This window comes from Bos taurus, chromosome 7, assembly GCF_002263795.3.
Source record: "Bos taurus isolate L1 Dominette 01449 registration number 42190680 breed Hereford chromosome 7, ARS-UCD2.0, whole genome shotgun sequence".
Classification (NCBI taxonomy): domain Eukaryota; kingdom Metazoa; phylum Chordata; class Mammalia; order Artiodactyla; family Bovidae; genus Bos; species Bos taurus.
Window position 1 is genome coordinate 83,576,866 of NC_037334.1, and position 22,533 is coordinate 83,599,398.

General features: G+C 38.7%; 1 protein-coding gene and 1 long non-coding RNA gene across 4 annotated transcripts in view; one reads left to right on the forward strand and one right to left on the reverse strand.

Annotated features, from left to right (window-relative positions):
- Positions 1-4,117, forward strand: part of LOC101902163 (uncharacterized) — an 89,413-nt gene extending 85,296 nt beyond the window's left edge. For both annotated transcript variants that reach the window (XR_003035707.2, XR_003035706.2), the window contains one exon: positions 3,835-4,117. This is a non-coding gene — a long non-coding RNA (uncharacterized lncRNA). The remainder of the gene's footprint in view (positions 1-3,834) is intronic.
- HAPLN1 (hyaluronan and proteoglycan link protein 1) overlaps positions 1-22,533 on the reverse strand; it is an 80,812-nt gene that overhangs the window by 41,030 nt on the left and 17,249 nt on the right. Inside the window, exon 1 of one of the 2 annotated variants that reach the window (XM_005209718.4) lies at positions 9,141-9,356. The gene's annotated coding sequence lies outside the window, so the exon portion shown is untranslated. 2 annotated transcript variants of the gene reach the window in all.

Genomic DNA, 22,533 nt, shown 5'->3' on the forward strand with positions numbered 1-22,533 from the left:
ACATGCAGTCCTTACAATAATACTGTGAAACACAAGCTTCCATTCTTCCTGACACAGTCACCTTGCTGGAGGTCACATATCTAAGAAAGCAGCAATGTTTGTGTTTCCTTCAGGCAAAAGCAGCACCTATTTTGAATTGCACTTATTTTTCTGAAAGAGAAATCTACTTATTTGTTTGGTTACCTTTTTTATTTAGGCTCTTTTACTGGAAGCTACTATGCTGTTAAACCTTTGACTTGTGTTATATGTGAATATAAAACTTTTCCCCCAAGAAGTATGAGGAGTCAGATGGCACTTTTCTTAGCCTGCTTCTGCCCTGCCTCATTTACAATACCATGCTGGTGCCATGAACACTGCCACGGTGGCTCATGTGTGGGTACGCAGACATGTGGGTACACAAATATGTGTTCATACACACACACCATCTTTAATTAAAATAGCTGAGGACATTTCACATCTTCAGTGATTTGTGATTAGAATAAATGCATATATCAGTGCAAGTACCCCACACTGGCATTAATGCAGTCCAGGTAGGAGAAAGTGGAAATGATCTTTGTTACTCTGCTGGTATAACGGCTGTCTTACCAAAAGACATGAAAATATATAAGAAAGCTTTAGGGACACAATCTTCAGATGTCTAAGCAAACTGCAGGTACACATGAGGCATTGCACACTAGACTGAGGTTCACGAGGACGAGGGCTCTGCCAGCTGTCTATGTGCTGAGCCTCAAAGGAGACCTGCTTGTCTGCGTTTGTAATGTTTTCTCTGAATGTCTAGATATTTTTGGTTAAAATTTTTCAGTTTTTTATAGGAGCAAAATTTAGAAAATTTGGGAGCTTGTATACAACCAGTTATTGTTGGCCTTGATTTAGCATTCTTAGTTCACCTGCAACTCACACACTGATGGTCTCCTTCTACAGGCTACCAAACTTTGGAACCATGATGCTGCAGCCAGCTTCAAGATGAGTTCATATGGAAATGTCTGTGTTCACAGTCACAGACATCATAGGACTGCAATTTTGCAGTTCTGCTTGAAAATTGAGCTACTATTTAGAAGCAAGATATCTAGCCAACTTAAAAGTCTCTTAGTTTTATAGACACAGAGATAAACTAACAGTCTAGTAACAAAGTGGCTAACTGCTATTTATTAAATACCTACTATGCTAAAATTATTATTTAATTAGACAATGGAGAAATAAAACCAAGTGGAAAGCATTATGCCATTTTCTGTGTCTTGAGAGGTAATGCCACATATTTCCTGAACTACTATTACAGTGGGCCCTCTGTATCCGTGGGTTTTACATCCTCAGGTTCAACCAATGTCAGGACAAATATATTTGGAAAAAAAATTCCAGAAAGTACTGAAAAGCAGAACTTTAATTTCATCTATTTTGTAGCCTTTACATTATATTAGGTATTATAAGTAATCTAGAGTTTAAAATTAGGGGAGGATGTGTTCTTGCCTGGAGAATCCCAGGGACGGGGGAGCCTGGTGGGCTGCCGTCTATGGGGTCGCACAGAGTCGGACACGACTGAAGCGACTTAGCAGCAGCAGCAGCAGTGCCTATATTATATGCAAATACCACTCCATTTTATATAGAGACTTGAACATCTGTCATCTGTCAGTTTTGGTATCCACAGGGCATTCTGGAACCAATTCTCACGAGGACACCTAGGGATGACTGTACTGTCCATGAAGCTTCACCCATTTAGTTGTTATATCTCAGAACAACCAAATTGAAGTCAATCTGTTTGTATACACATTTTACAGTTCTGGAAATGAGTCAGTGTGGCAAATTCCCCATCATGTCAAATGAGAAGCTGAGGATCTGGACAGTCTGATGTGACCCTAGAGCCTGCACAATCCACCACCATCACTGGGAGTGTCCTGGTACCCTGAGGAATGCCAGCAGCTCTCACAGCTCTTTCAAGGATTCATACAAGCTGGAGTGCCTCTCCCCAGCCTTCTCTCACTGGGTTGTAGGCATAGCACTGATCACAGCACTGTTGGCGTAGATGTATGCATGTCCAAAGTCAGAATGCTTTCCTCACTGCATGCCCAGCACCCAGAATGATCCTTTGTGCCAAGAAGGGTGAATTTAAAACTGGACCTGGGAGAAGTACTTACCAAGACTAAAGGAGCTAAGAAGGGAGTTTCTATGCAGTTTATAAAGATCACATGTGTTATTCACGTAGAGGATGCTGAAGAGTTGGTTTGCTATGTTATTATGTTGTGTATTATTTGTTGTGTTTTTATGTGGAGGATGCTGAAGAGTTGGTTTGTTCCTCCATTGAGGGCATCATGAAATTGACCAGGTTTCAATTTAGCACTTGAAATTTAGTTTACAAATTATGAGAATCAATACAAAGGTTGCTAGAAACTGAACAAACCGTAGAATCTCATTGGACAGAATTATTCTACTATAGACTGAATCTCCTCCTCCTTGCTAGCAAGTCTGATCTAGTTAGAGGTGGGTTCATGGTCAGTGGTGCAGTGAAATGAAAAAAAGAGAAGACAAGAGAGTGCCAAAGTATACTTTTTCATTAGGTTAAATTAATTCAACTTTTAAAAATTGCTCTTTTTCTAAGATTAGTTGTTTGTCAGTTGCTTCATTTGCTATTATTTTCTCCCATCCAGAAAAATAAATGACCCAATCAAAAAATGGGCCAAAGAACTAAATAGACATTTCTCCAAAGAAGACATACAGATGGCTAACAAACACATGAAAAGATGCTCAACATCACTCATTATCAGAGAAATGCAAATCAAAACCACTATGAGGTACCATTTCACACCAGTCAGAATGGCTGCGATCCAAAAGTCTACAAATAATAAATGCTGGAGAGGGTGTGGAGAAAAGGGAGCCCTCTTACACTGTTGGTGGGAATGCAAACTAGTACAGCCCCTATGGAGAACAGTGTGGAGATTCCTTAAAAAACTGGAAATAGAACTGCCTTATGATCCAGCAATCCCACTGCTGGGCATACACACTGAGGAAACCAGAAGGGAAAGAGACACGTGTACCCCAATGTTCACCGCAGCACTGTTTATAATAGCCAGGACATGGAAGCAACCTAGATGTCCATCAGCAGATGAATGGATAAGAAAGCTGTGGTACATATACACAATGGAGTATTACTCAGCCATTAAAAAGAATACAGTTGAATCAGTTCTAATGAGGTGGATGAAACTGGAGCCTATTATACAGAGTGAAGTAAGCCAGAAGGAAAAACATCAATATAGTATTCTAACGCATATATATGGAATTTAGAAAGATGGTAACAATAACCCGGTGTACAAGACAGCAAAAGAGACACTGATGTATAGAACAGTCTTATGGACTCTGTGGGAGAGGGAGAGGGTGGGAAGATTTGGGAGAATGACATTGAAACACGTAAAATATCATGTAAGAAACGAGTTGCCAGTCCAGGTTCGATGCACGATACTGGATGCTTGGGCTAGTGCCCTGGGACGACCCAGAGGGATGGTATGGGGAGGGAGGAGGGAGGAGGGTCTAGGATGGGGAACACATATATACCTGTGGCGGATTCATTTTGATATTTGGCAAAACTAATACAATTATATAAAGTTTAAAAATAAAATAAAAAAAATAAAAATTGCTCTTTTTCTAAAGTAACTTTTTTTGTTATCATTTTTACTGTTCAAATGGTCTTTATTCATGGAATAACTTTTAGGTTTTTTAAACTTTTAGGTTTTTTAAAGATCATGTGTTATTCTTATTTAGCAATATATTTTTAATGACAGCCTTACACTAGCTCATCACTTGTTTTGTTGTTTTTGATTGGCTTTGTCTTCTGTTTTGACTCTGCAGGTGTGTAAAATTCAGAAGTCAGACCACTGACCCAAATGATGGCTAAAGAACTCAGACTATTGATGCATTTGAATTGTTCACTGTGTGGAGGAACCGCTAGGCTGTCACCTAAGCCTCAGGATTTATAGCACACAATGGAGCAGAATGCAGAGCTGTTTGGAATATACCCAATGCTCAAAAGAGAAGTCATGACTGAAAAAAAAAAAAACAAAACCACTTTGCTCAATTATACAACAAAATTCCCCTCAGGGAGTTAGTCTGTATAAACTCCAAGTGAACATAGCATCCGCTCTGTCTTCTTGCATTGTTCTATGAAAGTGCAAATTACTAAAGAAGCAGAAAAGAATTTATGATGCTCTGAATTAGATGTCCAGCCACAGACATCATGATGACCTCCAACTCAAGCCATCATCAGTGTGCTGCTTCCTTGGCGTGATTCATTGGTAACCTGAGAAGGTGGGGAAAGTCCTCGGTCAGGAGGAAGGAACTTTCCCACCTTCTCAGCTTGTTCCCTCAGTGGCTCAGTGGCTCAGTGGTAAAGAATCTGCCTGCCCAGCAGGAGATGTGGGTTTGATCCTTGGGTCGGGAAGATCCCCTGGAGAAGGAAATGGCAATTCACTCCAGTATTCTTGCCTAGGAAATCCCATGGACAGGCGGGCTACAGTCCATGGGGTCACAAAAGAGGTGGACACAACTTTAGCAACTGAACACCAGGAGGAGGAAGGAAATGTGAGTTCTACAAGAAGCCTCATAATCAAAACATCATGTCTTAATTTTTTCACCTACAAAATAGTAGTATTTTGTTTCCTAAGGTGGGAAGTTTTTGAAAAAGTATAAAAACTATGCAGCTTGTATTGTTATCAATACAAGTTCACCTCAGACCTGATCAATTTTTATGGCGAAATGCAAGAAAAATAACAAACTAAAGATATCTCCTTCTCAAAGGCTGGTGAGTTCTAAAAAGTTCACTATCTCTTATACATGGAATCTAAAAAAAAAAAATGATACAAATGAACTTATACAAAACAGAAATATACCCACAGACATAGAAAACAAACTTATGGTTACCAAAGGGAAAGGGGAATGGAGGGATAAATTAGGAATTTGGGATTAACATGTACACACTAGTATATATACAATAGGTAACCATCAAGGGCCTTCTGTGTAGCATAGAAAACAATACTTATATATACAGAGAACTATACTGTAATAACTTACAAAGGAAAAGAAGCAGAAAATATACATATATATGTGTACATATATACATATACACACACACACACACACACACATATATATATAACCCTGAATCACTTTGCTGTACACAACAGTGTAAATGAACTATATTTCAATTAAAAAACAAAGGTCACTATTTGGAATGAGCACAGGAATGAAAACACAGCAGAGGGCAGGAGCAACAGGAAGCCCATTAATAAAGCAAATTCCCAGGGCCCTAAACCAGGACTTCTGAATCAGAACTGAGGATGAGGCCCGCCCGCAGTGCTTGACAAGCCCTGCCCCCTGCCCCAGGTGAATCTGACGCAGGCTCAGTTGGAGAAGCATGTGCCTAAGCCTTTAATACCAGGCATTCTTCATCTGGTGGTTCAGGGAGCCGAAGCCAAATCATCACGCTGAGGACAAGGAAGCAACCGACTGACCATGTCCAGATTACAAGGTCACCATGATGTCTGGTAATGTTACAGGTTTAGACTAATTGAACTTAGGGTCTTCACAATTCTCCAAATAAGCTGCATTTTAAATTTTATGAGTTTTTTTTTTCTTCCTCCTCCATACTTTGAAATCAGCCTGTTTAATTCCTATTTTCCCCTAAATTTTTCATTTCAAAGATGCTTTTATCTTTTCTCATTTTGCTTTTCTGCTTCTGTTTCTCTATTTGTTACCTACAGACTTACCCATGCACTGTATCTTCATTTTTTTCCCTCTTTTCCCTATATTTATTGTATATATTACATTACTTGGTAATTGATGTGATCATATGATTTATCATCCAAACCGGAGCACAGGGTGAACAGAAAAACTATAACTATATGGGAAACAGTGTGATGTAAATTGGGTCTATCGTAGGGAGAAGGGCGTATGTTATGAGTGTAATGGAGGAAAGGCACACTTCAGTTTTCTTCTTTGACCTGCCACTTTCTAGTTGTGTGACTGTAAGTGAAGTCGTTCAACTGCTTCTGGGTCAAATATTTTATCCATCACTTGGAATAGTTGATGACAAATATCAAACTCTTCCACATGTTCACTGTTGTTCTTATTGGTATTTAACTTTTTCTTACCAGAGATATCAGACCCTTCATTCTACTCACTTTGCATTTTAGGACTGTCCTCCTCAGCAAACAAATTCATGGATTTTTAAATGGATGACATCAATAATGCTTGTTTAAGTAGCATTTTGAATCACTTACTGCTTTTTGGCTCAGTGTTCTTTGCCCGCTCTTTCTTAGAGAATTTGGGACAAATTGATAAAATTTGGGACAAACTCAGCAACTCTTCACTTAATCAAAGCACATTAGCTCCAGCTGCTTGTTGACCCATCTGAACCTACTTTAGGTAATTCTTGGGGCGGCTGCTGCTGCTGCTGCTAAGTCGCTTCAGTCGTGTCCGGCTCCGTGTGACCCCATAGACGGCAGCCCACAGGCTCCCCTGTCCCTGGGATTCTCCAGGCAAGAACATTGGAGTGGGTTTCCATTTCCTTCTCCAATGCATGAAAGTGAAAAGTGAAAGTGAAGTCACTCAGTCGTGTCCGACTCCTAGCAACCCCACGGACTGCAGCCTATCAGGCTCCTCCATCCATGGGATTTTCCAGGCAAGAGTACTGGAGTGGGGTGCCATTGCCTTCTCCAGAGGAGGAGGTTAGATTTCTCCAAAACCAGCTTTATGAAAGTATTCCACAGTGCTTTTGTATGTGATTGTTTTTCTAAAACAAACATAAAAGCACAAATTATATTTGGTATTTATAGTGTCAATTCCTTCGATCTCTAGGGAGTAAGGGAGAAAGCAATGCATATACATACTAATTAGCACAGTGACTTATGTGGACTTGTTTCTGAATAACTAATACTGGCATTGCTGAACAAATAAGTGAATGAAGCTTATACAGCAAGATTCTGACACTTTCAGGTTATAACTATGTGAAACCCTAACAGAGTGATGCTAGGGAACATTCCATTCAATGTTTATTTACATGCAATACCTTTGGCTGGAATTGTATTGGAGAGTAGGTAGTATAAACTGTGCTTTTCCAATCTTGTGAGATAATACCAGTGGATAGGTAGATATCAAAATCCACTCTTATGACAAGAAAGAAAGAAAAACAGAAGTTGTTAACTATAGTAAGGCCTGTGCATTTACAATGGCAATCAGTAAACTCTCTTCTGAGGTTATGGCAAGGAAATTCCAGACTTGCTCTCAGTATACTACAATATTCTAGTCTGAATACTAGTGGATAATTCACAGGTTGCTGGAGAGAAAAATAGTATGAGAGATGGGCAGTCTTAGGACACCAAAGTCCTGGAGTGTTCGGACATTGCCTCAGTAGGTTGGGCATGTTGTGTGAGTGCTCTCTATGTGTCTTCTGCAGGGTTCTCACAGCAACTCAAAAGCCTTTTAGTTACATGAGATTTCTAGGTTTTCAGAGTGGGGGCGTGTCTTCTATAATTAATAGTCTGTTTCTTAACCAGAGAGTTGTTAGTAGAGGAAGTCAATAAATACATGCTTAGCAATACATTTTGATGATAACTGTGAGATTAAAAGACAATAAATCTTTTGTCTTCCTTTCTGTTTACTTTGGGGAATTTATCCTACTTTTGTTGCCCTAAAAAAATTATTTTACCATAGAACATTAAGAATTAGGCTATAACTAGTATGAATATTGCATTGCTATGCAATTAAAATGCATCCTTCATAGAATGTAGAAAACATTCATTTTCTATCATTAGAGTAAAGAAAATGTTCAAAAATCAAAATCTCATGAGCAATTCTTAAATTTGTTGGTATATAAATTAGCAGTTCTATCATTTCACAAGCTCACTCATAACTTCTTTTCTATTTTGATTGCTGTCAGGGTGTATTGGCATTATAATCATGATCAAATTATGGGAGTAATAAGTCTACATACTAGAGGTTATTTTGATTAAAATTTAAATGTCACTAAAATTTTGTTTATGCCCTGGAATAATTTCCTCAAAAACCAAACAAGAAAAATGTGTATCGATGTTAGCATTGTTCTGAAAAATTTCTTTACTTTAAGGAATATACTTGATAGGCATACTTGTACAGGAAACACATCATTTTATATAGTCATTCTTCCTTGAGTCATGATCAAAATTCTTAGCACAAATAACAAGCATTACATTGAAAATATAAAGTTAGACCTTAAAATATTTTTGTTAATGTATAAAATCAAATGACTGGCTGCCATATCAGTAATACTGAATGATTTTTGAATACTGACAAGGAATTTGGCACTAAATTAAGAACTCTACAAAGGTAGATGTATTCCCTAGTGAATTGCAATTCAAATAGGACTTGAACACAGGCATTTTAAAGAGACTGGAAGGCCCATTGGCCAAGGATAGTAATAGTTTTAGTAAGCAGTCTTTTTCTGAAGCATTGCAAAAGAATGAATATATATGAAGACTACTAAGAATTTAGATGGCTATCTCATTGTTTCCTAACATATAACATCCAAAAACAGATGAAAGTGAATAAAATACCACAGTTTCCATTTTTAACTACTCTTCTACATCATTTTAAAGCCATGGAAAATAACTCTCTTCGTATTTTAATGGGAAAATATGAATAAAATCACGAGTGTTAGGACTACTTTTAAATGTAGGTTACATAAAAATGAGTTAAACTCCAGCTTATATTCATGCAACTAAATAAATGCAAACCTCTTGGCAATAGACTTTATAATTTGAAACAAAAAATGTTTTAATTTAAACTAGAAGTAGAGTTATATGGATAGAAAACTGATCATAACATCACTTAGAAAAACTGCTTTTGAAAGTACTTCTAATTAAACTTGCAAAACAGTGTTTTAGACTGTTTCATTTAAAATTTTAGCATTTGTTATAAAATTCAAAATTTCAACAGCTGTCAGTTAAACATCATATTAAAACTGAATCTAAAAATACAACTGCAAATCATCTACAGGACAGCTTTGGTGGATCACAGATGTGACAGTAACAAGTTTTCAACATAATGCAAAATCCAACTCTAAGCCCCCACTGCATCCCACATGGAATTCTAAACTAGTTAACAACGAGAATCAGGCAACTCACATATATTTTAAACGATGATCAAACTCTGAGAAGGTGTAGAATGATGTTAAATATATGTCAATCCTGACTTTTTACTAAGCACACCGAAGAGTTTTATGAGCAATGTTTTGCTGTGGTATCTTATCATACTAAGTCATGATAAACGCAAAAATAAATCCATTCATGATCTTTAGCAGCAAAAGCTTCTCTCCTCTCCGCTTGATGCAGTCGCCACCTCTCTTGGCTGTAACTTTTAAGATATCGTCCAAGACCCTGAAGCAGGTTTACTATTGGTCCACATCCTACGTCAAAGCATGATCTCATCAGAATTCAGTTCATTGGCCTAGGGATAACAAAGGCTGTTCCAGTCCAAAAGGCTGTGTCTACACAGAACAAAAAGGGAGTATCCAGTATTCTCCAATTAACTTGGCAAATATTGACAACTAAGCTCATTAAATCAAGTTTCCAAATTGGTTTTGTGATACAAGACACAACCCAAGAATACATCTTAATAGATTTTTTAAAGTTATAGTTATCTTTGAGTGTATTTTAAGCTTTTAAAACTAAGTAATCCTCCTTTATATCTTCTTGAGCTGAGGAATTTGTTCGTTCTGAAAACAACCAAAATCATTTAATCAGCCTTCTTTATAGCACTGAAGCTCAGTCGGTTAGAGCTGACTACCTTAGACTCTAAAACATGTACATAATTTATAACTTTCGTAAAGAATGCTATTTAAAACTTTTATGTTATGTAAGTATTAGGCTTGCAATTGACTTAGAAGTAAATAATCAGCTAGGAGTATAGTGTACAAAAATGCGGGCAGTATTATCACAAGAAATACAGAAATTGGGTGTACATAAACCTCAAAACTTTTTCAGTGTCCTAAATACCATGAAATTACACTCCCACCTCTCCACAGACTTTCCCCTTCAGTTTGCTTCCAAATTCCCACCATTAGAGTTGCCAGTATGAAGTTCCCCTAGGTCTTTTCTATTTCAAACTTGAACATGTTTTTTTCAAGATATTATGGAGAGCTTCACATCCATGCTAGTGAAAGCAGTGTAAAACTGAGAGTTCTGGGGTGAGTACTGTTAGAGTTAAGGAATAAATGGCCAATCATGAACAATGACATAAAGATCAGAATTCTCATCAATGCCAGGTAAATGAGAGTTGTGTACTGTTTGTGTTCTAAGGCACAGTGGTGAAGAACCCACCTGTAATGCAGAAGAATCCGGTGACGCAGGTTGGATCCCTAGGTTGGGAAGATCCCCTGCAGTAGGAAATGGCAACCCGCTCCAGTATTCTTGCCTGGAAAATTCCATGATCAGAGGAGACTGATGGGCTACAGTCTATGGGGTCATAAAGTAGGACATGACTGAGCAGCTGAGCACGGTGACCTTTGAATAGTTGCTTTCACCTTGCTAACTTAAGGAAGTATGCAGAAATATATCTATCTAGGTGATAAAATGTAGTCCTGAGAGTAAAATACCTAGAAAGAAAGGGATATGGTTCAGTTCAGTCGCTCAGTCATGTCCGACTCCTTGCGACCCCATGGACTGCAGCACGCCAGGCCTCCCTGTCCATCACCAACTCTGAGTTCACTCAGACTCATGTCCATTGTGTTGGTGATGCCACCCAACCATCTCATACCCTGTCGTCCCCTTTTCCTCCTGCCCTCAATCCTTCCCAGCATCAAGATCTTGTCCAGTGAGTCAGTTCTTTGCATCAGGTGACCTAAGTATTGAATTTCAGCCCAAGCATCAGTCCTTCCAATGAATATTCAGGACTGATCTCCTTTAGGATGGACTGGTTGGATCTCCTTGCTGTCCAAGGGATATGGTAACTCTGTACAAGTTTCAAAAATGAACTGCTATCAAAAATTTTTTTTAAAAACCTTCCAAACTGAACAGTCACAGCCCTCAGGTGTTGGTAATAACTGCACACCTGAAAATCATTTTTAGTGTACACAATACTGCAAGGAGATCAAACCAGTTAATCCTAAAGGAAATCATCCCTGAATACTCATTGGAAGGGCTGATGCTAAAGCTGAAGCTCCAATACTTTGGCCACGTGATGCAAACAGCCAACTCATTTGAAAAGACCCTGATGCTGGGAAAGATTGAAGGCAGAAGGAGAAGAGGGAGACAAAGGATGAGATGGTTGGATGGCATTATGAATTCAATCGACATGAACTTGGGCAAACTCTGGGAGATGGTGAGGGACACGGAGACCTGGCATGCTGCAGTCCATGGGGTCACAAAGAGTCAGACACGACTTGGTGACTGAACAACAAATCCTGCAAATACAGAGAGAACCACTAAAGGTATAAATACCATAGGAAATAAAATGCAAATGACTGATTCAGTGTTCATTTGCAGACAGTAGTTTAAAAGGCAAAAGCCCCTACCACTGAGAAACAAGCAGAAAGAACAAGAAAAGGAGGAGGGGGAAGGAAATGAGGAATTGGGGGGGAAAGGAAGAGATGGAAAAGGAGAAGGAGGGGGAAGAATACATAGCAACTGGGCCATGGACAAGGAGCAGTGATCTTAGTGCTGATGGACCCCTGAAAAAGGCAGCCAGCAACACAGCCACTGGCAATGGAGGGATGACTTGAAGGACAGATATCCGAATAGAGAAAAAATGGCCAGGCTATGCAAACAATCTGAACAGATCCAGGGAGGGAAAAACCAATCTGACAGACCTTAAGGGCTCCTTAATTATGCACTGTGCCATGTGAGGCCACAATTCAATTATCCATTCAGCACTATTATATGTCAGACCAGTAGAAGTAAGGCTCAGCTTCAGATTGCAAAGCATTTATTACTCTTTGGGGAGGCTGCGAAGCAGGAGACAGAGCAGGATGCTAACTGCATAGAGGCATCTCTGTAAGATACTACAGGAGAAAGAGGAAGAGCTCTCTGGCAATACAGTGGGAAGGGCAACGCCTGGAGCTGTGAAATGCAGTAGCCTTGGAAGGCAACTAACCCTGGTGCCTGGGAGGGGATGGGAATGGTTTCACAAAGAAAGTGACTTCTCAGCTGGATCTGAAAGGCAAGAAGGAGCTAGAGAAGAGGGGAAGGGATACTGCTGTCCATGAGAATAGCATGTACAAAGGAAGTGAGCTATGAGAGACTTGGGCTGCTCATGTGACTGCACGTATTAACAGCTCCCTGTGACCAAAGAGTAGGATAATGAGAATGAATTGGCTGGAGATGATGCCGGACAGGCAGGCAGGGGCAGGAACAAGGCCTTAAAGGTCATGCTTATTTGCGTTTTTCCTGGTGCTGCCAGCTTTTCTAAACGAAGTTCCATAACCACTAAGAGTTGTTTACCTCATCCTTACACATCTCATAATTGTTATTTAGTCACTAAGTCATGTCCGACTCTTTTAGACCCCATGGACTGTAGTCTGCCAGGCTCCTCTGTCCATGGGATTTCTCAAGCAAGAATACTGGAGTGGGTTGCCAGGGGATCTTCCCAACCCAGAGATTGAACTCACATCTTCTTCTGCTTGGCAGGTAGATTCTTTACCACAGAACACCTGGGAAGCCCACATCTAATAATACCCTAAAAATACAACCTTGTTAGAGTACATTACTAAGAGGGATTTTTTCTTTTTCTTGAAGTATAGTTGATTTATAATGTTTCAGGTATACAGCAAAGTGATTCAGATATATATATATATATATATATATATATATACATACACACATTCTTCAGATTTTTTTCATTATAGGTTTTACAAGACAATGAATATAATCCCCTGTGCTTTACAGTAGGTCCCTGTAGTTCCTTTTATATATAGGAGTATATGTCTGTTAATCCCAAATTCCTTATTTTTTCCTCCCTGACTTTCCCCTTTGGTAACCATAAGTGTATTTTCTAGATTTGTGAGTTTCTGTTTTGTAAGTTCATAATTTTTTAGATTCCACATATAAGTGATACAGTATTTGTCTTATTTCACTTAGTATGATAACCTATAGGTCCATCTATGTTGGGACAAATGACATTTCATTCTTTTAATGGCTGAGTAGTGTTCCATGGTATGTATATACCACATCTCTTTATCTATTCCTTTGTTGATGGACATTTAGGTTGCTTACACACGTTGGCCATTGTGAATAGTGTGGCAGTAAACATTGGGGTGCGTGTATCTTTTCAAATTAGAGTTTTCATCTTTTCTGGATATATGCCCAGGAGTGGGACTGCTGATCACATGGTAGTTCTTTTTTAATTTTTTAAGGAACATCTATATTGTTCTCCATAGTGAAAGTGAAGTCGCTCAGTCGCTCAGTCATGTCCGACTCTGTGATCCATGGACTGTAGCCCACCAGGCTCCTCTGTCCATGGGATTTTCCAGGCAAGAATACGGGAGTGGGTCGCCATTTCCTTCTCCAGGGGATCTTCCCAATCCAGGGATCAAACCCGGGTCTCCCACATTGTAAGCAGATGCTTTACCATCTGAGCCACCTGGGAAGTTGGCTCCATAGTGGGTTAACAGTGTGGGAGGGTTCCCTTTTCTCCACACCCCAAGAAGGATTTTCTTAATCATGTTATGTCATCTTTTTACTAAGGAAGATACAAACATAACACACTTTAATAATATTTCCAATTTTTATGAAAGTAAAATGGTCTTAAAGTAAAGTTGTGAAGTTGCTCAGTCGTGTCCGATTCTTTGTGACCCCACGGACACCAGGCTCCTCCGTCCGTGGGATTTTCCAGGCAAGAAGACTGGAGTGGGTTGCCATTTCCTTCTCCAGGGATTCTTCCTGACCTAGGGATCGAACCCAGGTCTCCCGCATTGTAGACAGATGCTTTACCATCTGAGCCACCAGGGAAGTCCAACATCATAGTTTGCTAACATCATAGTTTTTAAAATGGTCTTAAATGGTCTTAAAAGTAATGTGTTAACTTTTACTATTGGATTCTCAGTCTTTAGGGTGGCCAGATTAACATGATATTGCTATAAATTCAATGATTAGTGTAATTATGGAAAACATCAACATTTTAACACATTTTCATATTGGGCTATAGCAAAAGACTGTCAAGCCACATACTTTAAAGTGCTTCTAGGCATATTTTATAGGATTTGAGAGCAGAATTCAGCCCATTTCATGGACACACAACAGCTGGAATGCAAGCTCCAAGAAGGTAGAAACTGTTCACCAGGATATCTTCTGCACACAGTAGGAGCTTGGAGGTGCTGGTATTGCTCTGTACACTGCAGGCTGAACGGCAGGCTCAGTGTGGATATTATACAATATGCACAACCATGTGCTATGGCTCTCTAGATACGAGACACACCACACACATCCTACCTACCTACTGAAGAAATCATCACATTTCGTACAAATTTAGAAAACAGTCATTTAATTTTCAAATGATGAATGAAGCACTAAAAGTGCCTGGCTCCGTGTTAATGTTACAAAAGTTTAAGCCCCCTCAGGACCAAAAAAATGTATTTTATTAGTCTTTGTACTCCTGGCATGTAATGAGTTTTCAGTGAGTATTGAATGAATGAATTAAAAAGACTGGCATTTCTGTGGTTCTAAATGCAGCTGATGAAGGGTGTCCTGGAGTTAACTAAGTAATTACTAGAGTCATTCAGTTATTCCACTTTTTGTATTGATTGTTGTGACCCTTTCTGGCCTACCTCAACCTCAGCCTGTCCCCTTTCAACTTTGCTGCTTGTTTGAAAAGGTAATCTACATAATCTGACATAAAAGGAACCACTTTTGGCCAAAAGCATATGACCACCTGTACCTTCTTCCAAGTATTTCCACACAAGCTCTGGAAGTCCATTTGTGGAACAACATAAGGCATAAAGCTTGAACAACATTCTTATTGTTAACTGTCTACCTCTATCCGCATCATCAGTCCCCAGCCCATCTTATTAACAGAATATTCTCACACCAATAGAGAAGAAACACAGTACAAGCCACTGAAGGCCTCGTATGAGTAGAATTATTTTTCATCAGCATTTCCTATTTGATTTCTTCCAGATCATTTAAAATTGTACTAACCACCAATGGCAGAGACAAAACAAAACCTAGGTTTGTAAAATGTAGTCAAACAGGAACTAAAAAGGGAAAGAACGAGACACGAAGCCAAATTATCTATCTCATTTCCTCCTATGTGCTAATTTAAAATTTGCTTAAGGGTCATGACTTTTGATGTGCTCCTTGCATGATATCTGACTTCTTTCATGAAAAGGGAAAGGTATGACAAAGAAGCAGCTGTTGCTAGCGGTGAAAAAGTAGAAAAGGGAGCGAGGCCAGTCTGTCAAATATAATCACCTTACAGAGGTTCTCTGAACCCTGCTGTCCTTTTCTGCCATGCTAATGGAAAGCTCCCTGGGCTTAGAGGAGAAACAAAGACAGTGAATAGTTATTGCAGCCATAAAGTAGGAAGTTTCAATGTCTTTGGACTTCAGATGGTAATTTCCAGCAATGAATGAATTCAGAGGCAACTATGTCACCTCTTCATTCTGCTAATGCTGAAACGCATCAAATCTAATGCCAACATAGGCATTGCCCCAGCCCCCACTAAATCTTACCACTTTAGAGACAGTCTGCAAATGAACTTGGAAATGCTCACTGAACCTGTGATGCTGGATTGAGGAGTGGGGGGAGATGGTAAAGGAGGTGGGGTGCAAAGTGACTCAGAACAAAAGAAGGTCATTATTTCAGGAAGTTCAAGGGCAGGATAATGTTTATTTTCTTCACATCTGGAAGGGTGTGTTATTTTTTCACTCATTCCTAAATTTCAAGGGAAGAATTTCATTCTGTCAAAATGCCATTGCTTAAAAAAAATAGGTTAAGTTAGCTGTTTGACAGTTAAGCGAGTTAAGGGGACAGGTGTTTGGAATAAGATTTCCTCTTCCAAAAGAGGAAATACACTCAAAATAATGTATACAAATAAACTGGTATGAAAAGGGGCAATTTGTCATTAAAAAGAAAAAAAAAACCTACAGGAAAGAAAATAGGAAAAGAGTAATCTCATTGAATCATTAACTTCAATGATCTGGTTTAGGCAAAATCAGTTTTTAAGAAATGCACAATTGGCAAATATTCTCTCACATGTAGTGAATGGCCTAAGGATGCATCTGCTGTTTCTCCCTTTGAGAAGAAGAGCATGGCCCTCAGGAACCCTTCACTATGATTTGCATTTTTAGTGATAGTTTAGTAAGGTCTTTGCAAAATAACCCTGTTTGCCAAAGCATAAATTTCTATTTAGTCATATGCACAGGCAAAATAAATAGCTACTTAATGGCATCATATGAAAAGCATTTATTCAAAAATACTTAGGAAAAAGTACATAAAATGTAGTCTATATCACCATTATGGAATCCAAACCAGGAAGGACCTCTTTAAATCCCACTGGATTGCATCTGGTGTCATACTTATGTGATTAGACCCTCAGCTTCCCCAACTGCAATGCAACTGCCTTGATCAGAGCAGTGCCCACACTGTAGTATCAGTCCTTGAATCTTCAGCATTTAGGCTAGAAGAATACCCTCATGCCTATCTTACAATTTGTATCTATCAGTTTTAATATTTTAGAACACTCTATTCTTTGATATACATAATGGGAAGAGAAAAAAGAAAATATCAGGAAGACTGATAAACTGTTAATTTGTGCTTTTTGCTGTTAGAATGTCTAAATTCCAGAATTGCATTTATATAGAATATTCCTAGTTACTGCTCTTAAACAGAAACATTTAAAGAATATTTTTATCCCAGTATCCATTTATCTCTATGCAGCAGCATAGTTCCTGTCATGCTTTATTTGGTTCTCTTCACAAACTTACCAGTGCCCACAATGGATCTGGCATGAGCTCACTGGCACAGTCCCACTTTAAGAAGTTCTCATTCTCAATTGCAAAATGAAGCTGCCTTCAAAATACTAGCATAATTGGCAAATCAAATTTCCTCCAATAATTAAATGCACATGAAAAACAAATGACTGTTGACCTCTTTAGTTGGCACCCACTATTTTGGATAATTTCTTGGCTGGTATTTGCCATATGCAGATCTGAGTCTTTTTTTTTTTTTTCCTTTTGTGATAATGGGTATGTTAGGAAAGCTTATTTAAATGGGAGACATTAATATAGACTGGGGAGACAGCCCTAAAAAATGATGCATTCAGGGCAGTGGTGGAGAGAAGCGGGAAACCTTCAGCTTATGGACACGGAGAAATTGTTACTTATAATCAATCCCACTAATAAAACCATGAGCCAAGGAAACTAGCCAAGGAGCTGAAGGCCACAACAATATTCAGTTGCCAACCAAAGCCCACTTGGCCAATCGCTGATGGAGGTCAGCAGCACCATGAGGAATGTAAATTCAATGTTCTGTATTCAGGCAAGTACAGTTCGTAGTACAGACATTGTATTTACACAGCCCAAAATGCCATTTACAGTGAGATTGCTTAAAGGATATGCAAAGTCTACAATAGTCGCATAGTCTACCTTATTTAAATTTGCTCAGTCCACCAGTCAACCACTCCAATTATTAGGTCCCTGTTTATATAAGATTTTCTTTTCTCATGACAATTAATTTGACTATCCTTCCTATTTGGAGTAAGTGGGTGGAGAGGGTTTGGAGTTGCTGGATTAGTGTGCATGCTAAGGCGTTTTAGTCGAATCCGACTCTGCGACCCTAGGGACTATAGTCCACAAGACTCCTGTGTCCATGGGATTCACCAGGCAAGAATACTGGAGTAGGTTGCCATTTCCTCCTCCAGACCAAAATGGAATGATCTGAATGCTAAGTGGTGACTGTCTTCACTGTCAAACTGTTAGACTGATACAGACAGTGAACTACTGAAAATCAGAATCACAGGCATTTGAGTAGTGACGATGACTAACATTGTCAGCCCGTCCTGCGTTTCCCTAGAGGGAATAGCTGCCTACTTAGATATTTTTCAGGGAAATAAAAGGCCTCAAGACTGAAATACAATTCTTTTTTCCCACTGATTAGCCAAGATGAGTAAAAAGGCAAAAGGGGTCTCTGGAAGAGAATGGAGTACCCATAAAAGCAACTTCAACTACTTGAGTATTTTACCTAGGGCAAGCTCTAATGAGGGGATAATATTGAGAGACCACAAAGGGATGATTTTGAATTCCAAAGTGGAATCAAATGTACAGACTAAGCCTAAGTAATAACCAATTCTCTCAGAATTGCACAAAGTTCTTTACTTACTAAATGTCCCTCAGTTCAGTTCAGTTCAGTTGCTCAGTCGTGTCCGACTCTTTGTGACCCCATGAATCACAGCACGCCAGGCCTCCCTGTCCATCACAGACTCCCGGAGTTCACTCAGACTCAAGTTCATCGAGTCAGTGATGCCATCCAGCCATCTCATCCTCTTGTCTTCCCCTTCTCCTCCTGCCCCCAATCCCTCCCAGCATCAGTTTTTTCCAATGAGTCAGCTCTTCGCATGAGGTGGCCAAAGTACTGGAGTTTCAGCTTCAGCATCATTCCCTCCAAAGAAATCCCAGGGCTGATCTCCTTCAGAATGTCCCTAGATATTTTAAATTTATTACATACTGATTTTAATATAGACTGCAATATGTGTGTGCATCATTTACATATAAAAGTAAGCAAACCAAGTAGTTTGCACACATGTACACATGTGCGTGCACAAACACAGTTGGCTAATTCTAAGCTCAAATATACACACATCTTTTAAAAAAAGTTTTTCATTGGATTCATACAGAATTTTTCCCTCTTAAAATCAGAGCTAGAAAATTCTATATGAACAAACAAAAAACATTGAATTTCTCTTCATTCTTTCTTAGCTTCAAAGTTAAAGGACTAAAGTTATTTTACATTTACAGTATTATTAGTTCACTAGTTTCTTCAAAGAACTGTTTTTTAAAGGACCACCCAGAAGATTCAACTAATTGAGGAAGCAATCTTCAGTTTACTTGAAAAGAAAGACTGCATGGGACACATTTCCTGGCACCAGTTCTCTGTCATATGTTTCGACTGGATATAATGCAAAGGACAATCTTAAAATTTAAAAATAACTTGGTCTTTTCTTTCTGCTCCTAAAACACCCAAAGCAAGAAAACAGTTAAGAATTTCTGATACGTTTTTCAGAGAGATTATTTTATAATTTGAGGTTTAGTAATGCCAGGAAAAAAAAAAAATGAACCACCCAAGGAGATCATAAAAGCCGAAGTCACAGATGTAGAAACAGGTTTTTAGCACTGTGATGAGTTACTGAGTTTGGGGAAAGTGTAAGATGTTATTCAAAGTGAATTATTTAGGCCATGGAATTCTCATTAGGTCATGAGAGAAACATCTGTAAATGGGAACTAAAAGGTTTTATGAAAAGTATTTGAGGAATACGTTAGGACCTAGAATAACAAAAGTGTAATGGTAGAATTAAATTGGAAATCAGTAACAAAAATACATGTGGAATATATCCATGTATTAGGAAACTAGTCTATAAACCTCTAAACAACCCAAGGTTCATAGAAAAAAATCAAAAGGAACATTAAAAATTATTTTCAACTGAATGAAAGTGAAAACATTAAAATTTGGGGGTTTCAGCTGGAGCATTATGTAGTGAAAATTTATAGCTTTACATACCTGCAATAGAAAAGAATAAAAGTTTCAGGTCAATGACTTCAGATTCCACCTTAAGAACCTAGAAACTGAAGAGTACTTGAAAAGCAGAAGAAAGAACAATAAAAATCAGCACAGAAATCAATGAAGCAGAAAGCAGAAACAATGAGAAAATCAATGAAAACAAAAGACAGTTTCATGAAAAGATCAATAAAAGTGATAAACCTCTATCCAGGCTAACCTGATAAAAGATAAATTTATTAATAGGACTAACCATACCCACGTGTTGGATAGGATATAGAGCAACTGGAACTCTCTAACACACTGCTGGAGAGAATGTAAAATGGCACAATCGCTTTGGAAACTGGCTGTTTATTAAATAAAAACATAAACATTCCTACCATATACCAGGCATTCCACTCTGAGGTGTTTACTCCAGAGAAATGAAGACCTATGTCTATACAAAGACTTATGCATTAATATTCACATCTGCTTTATTTGTAGTGGTCTAAAATGGAAACACCCTAAATGTCCATCAACAGATGAATGGATAAAAAACTGGTATCCAGATGGAAATACGATTCAGCATAAAAAGGACTGAACTACTGCTATTCACAATAATGTGAATCAAGTTCAAACAAATGATGCATGAATGAAGCCAGATTTTTTTAAGAGAATATAACAATGATTTTTTATATAAAATTCTAGAAAGTGCAGACTAATTTTCAGTGACAGAAAGTAGACAAGTATTTGTGCACAAGGAAGAGGGAGAGGGGAAGGATTACAAAGGGATCATAGAAAACTTTCTGGGTGATGAACATTTTTATTATCTTAATTGTAGTGATGGTTTTATAGGCATACACACACACGAAGCTGATTTTTTGTGCATTTTGAACCTGTCCTTTTTATTGTATGTTGATTGTGCCTGGAGAAATATCAATAACCTCAGATATGCAGATGACAACACCCTTATGGCAGAAAGTGAAGAGGAACTAAAAAGCCTCTTGATGAAAGTGAAAGAGGAGAGTGAAAAAGTTGGCTTAAAGCTCAACATTCAGAAAACCAAGATCATGGCGTCTGGCCCTATCACTTCATGGGAAATAGATGGGGAAACAGTGGAAACAGTGTCAGACTATTTTTGGGGGGCTCCAAAATCACTGCAGATGGTGATTGCAGCCATGAAATTAAAAGACGCTTACTCCTTGGAAGGAAAGTTATGACCAACCTAGATAGTATATTGAAAAGCAAAGATATTACTTTGCCAATAAAGGTCCGTCTAGTCAAGGCTTTGGTTTTTTCAGTGGTCATGTATGGATGTGAGAGTTGGACTGTGAAGAAAGCTGAGCGCAGAAGAATTGATGCTTTTGAACTGTGGTGTTGGAGAAGACTCTTGAGAGTCCCTTGGACTGCAAGGAGATCTAACCAGTCCATCCTAAAGGAGATCAGTCCTGGGTATTCATTGGAAGGACTCATGCTGAAGCTGAAACTCCAATACTTTGGCCACCTCATGCGAAGAAATGACTTATTGGAAAAGACCCTGATGCTGGGAGGGATTGGGGGCAGGAGGAGAAGGGGACGACAGAGGATGAGATGGTTGGATGGCATCACTGACTCGATGGACATGAGTTTGGGTAAACTCTGGGAGTTGGTGATGGATAGGGAGGCCTGGCGTGCTGCGATTCATGGGGTCACAAAGAGTCGGATACGACTGAGTGACTGAACTGAACTGACTGTGCCTTAATAAATGTTAAAAGTAATCACCCATAATTCCAACTGTGATTAATTGTGGTTGCATCTTATTGCATACTTGTCCAAACATTTTAGTCAAAAATGCTTTTCATTTTTGCTGAAATGGAACCAAATTGTATGGCTTTTAAAAAGTGATTTTTTAAATTGAGTATATAATGGGCATCTTGTCGTTTCATTAAATTCTCTTTTACATCATTTTAATACCTGCATGTTACATTATTATGTGTGTCAGACATATTTTTTTGTTTGTTTTTTGTTTTGAGATTTTATTCAACTTTTTATTTTATCTTGGAGTATCATGGCATCTGGCCCCATCACTTCATGGAAAAGATGGGGAAACAGTGGAAAGAGTGCCTGATGAACTATGGATGGAGGTTCGTGACATTGTACAGGAGACAGGAATCAAGACCATCCCCAAGAAAAGAAATGCAAAAAAGCAAAATGGCTGTCTGAGGAGGCCTTACAACTAGCTGTAAAAAGAAGAGAAGCGAAAAGCAAAGGAGAAAAGGCAAGATGTACCCATTTGAATGCAGAGTTCCAAAGAATAGCAAGAAGAGATAATAAAACCTTCCTCGGCGATCAGTGCAAAGAAGTAGAGGAAAACAATAGAATGGGAAAGACTAGAGATCTCTTCAAGAAATTTAGAGATACCAAGGGAACATTTCATGCAAAGATGGGCTCGATAAAGGACAGAAATTGTAGGGACCTAACAGAAGCAGAAGATATTAAGAGGTGGCAAGAATACACAGAACTGTACAAAAAAGATCTTCACGACCCAGATAATCGTGATCACTCACCCAGAGCCAGACATCCTGGAATGTGAAGTCAAGTGGGCCTTAGAAAGCATCACTGTGAATAAAGCTAGTGGAGGTGATGAAATTCCAGTTGAGCTATTTCAAATCCTAAAAGATGATGCTGTAAATGTACTACACTCAATATGTCAGTAAATTTGGAAAGCTCAGCAGTGGCCACAGGACTGGAAAAGGTCAGTTTTCATTCCAATCCCAAAGAAAGCCAATGCCAAAGAATGCTCAAACTATGGCACAATTGCACTCGTCTCACATGCTAGTAAAGTAATGCCCCAATTTTC